This window comes from Montipora capricornis, chromosome 7 (assembly GCF_036669925.1).
Source record: "Montipora capricornis isolate CH-2021 chromosome 7, ASM3666992v2, whole genome shotgun sequence".
Lineage (NCBI taxonomy): Eukaryota > Metazoa > Cnidaria > Anthozoa > Scleractinia > Acroporidae > Montipora > Montipora capricornis.
In genome coordinates this window covers 8,958,705-8,963,704 of record NC_090889.1, presented here as the reverse complement: position 1 = coordinate 8,963,704, position 5,000 = coordinate 8,958,705, and positions in this window count along the sequence as shown.

The following is a 5,000-nucleotide window of genomic DNA, read 5'->3' as shown; positions in this document are numbered from 1 at the left end:
TTCAACACTCCAGCTATATATCTCACATAAATGCAACAACTTGTTTTAACATTGGGCAATTCTTTAACTGTTTCTGTCAGACCCTATAGGTCATCATTTACTTCCCTCACCCTCCCATAAAGAGGACTATTGAATTGTTTTGGCCATGTACTATTACCTCATACTTGTTAGACTTGTATGCGTCAAGCCATGACGCAGTCCCCCTCTAAGAATTTAAAGCTCGCCATCAGTGCAACTGCTGCCAAAGGCAGCAGTTGCTTATTGGATTTTGCAGCCAAGTTTGACCTTGTTTTCAAAACTCCAGCTATATATCTTACATAAATGCAACAACTTGTTTTCAGATTGGGCAATTCTTTCTCTTGCCTATATGCATGTATGCTCACAATTTTTTTTTGTTTTCTTTTCTTTTTTCGCTAGACACTGAGTTTATTTGTTAAACCAAAGTGCTTGGATTTCCTGAAATCAATTGTTTCACATAAATTCGAAAAATTATTAAACAATGCTCATCTTTCTTTTGCCTATGCTGCCAATTTTTACTTCCAAACACTGACGTTATTTGTCCAACCAAAGTGCTGGCTTTTCCTCAAATCGTCTAGCTGATCTTATGAAAACCGGGTCCTTCCCACGTATCTTAATTTGTCTTTAAATTAGACTAGAATAGCTGGGACGGTTTTATTTTTTCAGTAACTGGACTCTAACCTTTCCATTGGCAACATCTTTTAATTTAAGAAGTCAGTGGCATTGCCATTTGTCAACTTAGCTTGTGACTTGGACCTGGAAAAAAAAATGTATATGTGTGAGAAAAAGGCTACTATGATCAGCCATTAAGGCTATTAACGCCAATAATATGTCTGCTTTATTTGCAACTGATCTTTGAAACATCATTAAGGTGACTTCAGAAGAAGTAATGTTTCATATCCCATGAAAACCGCTTTGCCTTACCCAACACGTGCAGATTTCCTTCAATAAGCCTTCCATAAAGAGGTGTATTGAATTGTTTTGGCCATGGACTATTACGTCATACTTGTTAGACTTGCATGCGACAAGCCATGACGCAGCCCCCCCTAGGAATTTAAAGCTCGCCGTCAGTGCAACCGCTGTCAAAGGCAGCAGTTGCTCTTTGGATTTTGCAGCCAAGTTTGAGCTTGTTTTCAAAACTCCAGCTATATATCTCATATAAATGCAACAACTTGTTTTAACATTGGATATCTTTAACTGTTTTCAGACCCTATAGGTCATCATTTACTTCCCTCACCCTCCCATAAAGAGGTCTATTGAATTGTTTTGGCCATGGACTATTACCTCATACTTGTTAGACTTGCATGCGACAAGCCATGACGCAACCCCCCACTAATTTAAAGCTCGCCATCATCACACTCAGCCTACCCACCCTCCGTAAGTGACTTTGCTTTGGTCCGACAAGTTTCGGCTAAGAACTAGATTGTAGCATAGGGCCTCAAAAATTTATGTAGTCATGTCTTGACGGAGCCCCCCCCTGGGTTTTAGACCAGCACAGTAGCTTTAAAACAGGCTTCGCCTGGTTTCAAGGGAAAATCTGCAGAGGTAGCTTTTTGAAAATTCGGTCAGATATCACAGCTTAATTGAGCAGACATTGCTTACACCAACTGCTCAAGAAAATTCTACTCAGCTTGAGGTTCAGATTACCCATAGCATTCAATTATTTTTGATTCCACCTTGTTTTCTGACTGAATTTACAAAAAGTTACCTGCTTGTGCTTTGACAACTTAGCACTTTGAGATGCAGAAAAAAAGTTCTTGGTTTACATAGCTATGATTGCAGCAAGGAACAACCTTTATTTCATAGTTGTAGGCATTCGATTTCTGCAGTTAAGCAATGTCATATAGAAATACTGACCAGGACTGACATACTAACATCACACTCAGCCTACCCACCCTCCCTAAGTGACTTTGCTTTGGTCCGAAAAGTTTCGGCTAAGAACTAGATTGTAGCATAGGGCCTCTAGAATTTATGTAGCCATGCCCTCCTGCGCAATAACTAAACTTAATTTCGCACTGCATAAATTAGACAAACTATATTGTATATAAGCGATGGTAAGGTTTATTCTCATTAAATCCCCTGATGAGTGGGCGACCACGAAACAGGCTTGTAGGGATGAACTTGTAGTTTATTTGTCTTTTTCTTCCATAAATATATATATAACTGTTCCACCAACGCCTCTTTTGTGAAGCGCCTCTTTTGTGAAGCGCTGTAGTGAATACAAAAGCTACCTCAAACAACAAAATTATAATGGGAATCTGGTGGACAAACAGTTTGAGAAGGCCATGCAATTGGAGAGATCAGATGTTCTCAAGCCAAAAACAAAAACTTAGAAAAAAACCTTTCCCTTAGTGGTCGATTACAATCCGAGGCTACCAAATTTTTATTTGATCATTAAAAAACATTTTCACTTGCTCGAATCCAACCAAGTAGTAAGGGAAATTTTTCCTGCCAAATCCGTCATTCCAGCATACCGTAGAACAAAGAATTTGAAGGACATTCTTGCACCCTCCAAATTCAAAAGAAGTCGAAACCATGACGAGGCTGAAAATCGCGGATGTTTTAAATGCAACAAAAGATGTGATCTCTGTTGTAATTATTTGTTAGAAGCTGGTGAATTTTCAAGTTTTGCAACTGGCCGATCGTATCAAATCAAACAAAACCTTGGATGCAATTCGACTGGAATTATTTACTTAGCCTCCTGCAACAAATGCAAAGTGCAGTATGTTGGTTTGACTTCCAATGCATTTAAAGTCAGGTTCAGAAACCATAATTCTGACATGAAAAGAAACAAAAAATCGTGCGAGCTTGCCATTCATTTCAATAAATTTCCTCACAACCTTTTGGACTTTAATTTCATTGTCATTGAGAAGATAATAAACACTGATGGAGATTTAGATAACACTTTATTAAAGCGGGAGGGTTATTGGGCGGCACAATTGCGCACACTGCAGCCTTTTGGCCTCAATAAGCGCTGTCAATTCCGTTCAAAAAAACGGATCAATTTCAATGTTCCATAAAAAGGTTTTTTGTTTCCATTGTAGTCCCATCTAATTTGTAGTCGGTATTACATAAATAGATTAAATCACTTGCATAACTCTAGATTTTAGTATTACATCATTACTTTTGTTTTAGTGATTAAGCTTTAGTTTCGGCTTGTATTGTACCATACAATTTACTACTTAATTGTATTCCATTACAATAGCCATTGTTAGTCTTTCAGAGACTAGTCTCCACTGCTGTAATAATTAGGTCATTTTATCCTTAGATTTTTAACTTTTACTCTATTTTAAAAAAATTTTAACTGACGAAGGCCGAAGGGCCGAAACGTTTTTATTAAATTTCCTGGACCTTCGAGAAGTTTTGTCTTCCTCTCCACTTTATATGCAACTTTATATATATATATATATATATATATATATATAATCATTTATGTAGGGTGGGAGGGGGAATCTGGACAACTGATTGCCTCACAAATCAGGATCGCCTCACTACTCCCCAGTCGATCGGCTATGCACGGTCCTATCCCCTTAAGTATTAATTAATAGTAGATTGAGGAGAGGAATCTGGACAACTGATTGCATGAGTGAAAATGTGGTTCGGCCGGACCACATTTTCACTCATGCAATCAGTTGTCCAGATTCCTCTCCTCAATCTACTATATATATATATATATATATATATATTACGCTCACTGTTCATACAGTTTGAGCACTCTCTGGATTGGGTGGAGAGCCTCATAATAGGTGTTCACTATTGGCATAATGCTTCGCTCACTGCTTGCAGTTTGAGCACTCTTGTGACTCCACAATGTAATCCAACAATGTGTAACCGTACATCCTGTGCCCAAGTTCAGGAGTTGCCATAAAGCCATTATGGTCACAACCGGGAGGGCACATTGGATACATATTGTATATATATATATATATATATATATATATATATATATATATATATATATATATATTACCGTAGAATGAAGAAATGAAACCCATCCTGTTAATCAACTGATTAATTATATCGAATGAAAAACATGAAGAATTGCCCTGAGCGGGATTTGAACCCACGTCCCCCTGAACACCGGTAGGGTGTGATGACCACTACACCATCGGGACAACCACGCTGGCAACGCAGCTATCGACAGTGAATTGGCCTAACGTGAGTATCCCGGGATTCTTTCACGGGTGGGATGGGAAAGCCTAAACCCCTTCATAGCCTTAAACCTAAGGATCGACTAACGATTCACAGGCAAACACCAACTTAGGCATCAGCTAATCAGAGGGATCAAGTTCATGATGCAGGCTTATTTATATAGATCGTAGAATGAAGAAATGAAACCCATCATGTTAATCAACTGATTAATTATATCGAATGAAAAACATGAAGAAGCTTTCACAAGCATCTAATACGTGTAGATGTTTTCTTCATGAGGCAATATATAAAACACAAATGAAGACAAGACACGTTTATAGAGAACACCTATATTTCGACCGACTTGTCGGTCTTCTTCAAGGTGAATATATATATATATATACTGTTTGCAGTTAGATATAGCTCTTTGGCATTACAAAGCTTTTACTTTCATGTCCAAATTGAGCATTCTACTAGGATGAGTCATTGCTGCTAGCAATTGCGCATGCTCACTAGCACGAATATTCCATGGGAGATGTTAACGAAAGTTATGAGCGATTCAAGTTTAATCAAAGGAATCAGGAAGCCGGCGAAAGCTTCAATGCTTACCTCACTGGCCTTTGAAACTTGGCATCGTCAATAACAGGACAGACTCATGAAAAAACTGACAATAACAAAAAGGCTGAGGACTCAAAATGAAGTCAAAACACGAGAAGAATACGAGACAAAAATGCGAGAAACGTCAAATTTATTCAATCTGATGCTTCAATATCGCATAAATTATGAATTTATGTGTCTGCCCGCTTATTAACAATAAAAATTAGCCAATGAGCAAAAATAAAGTTCGTACA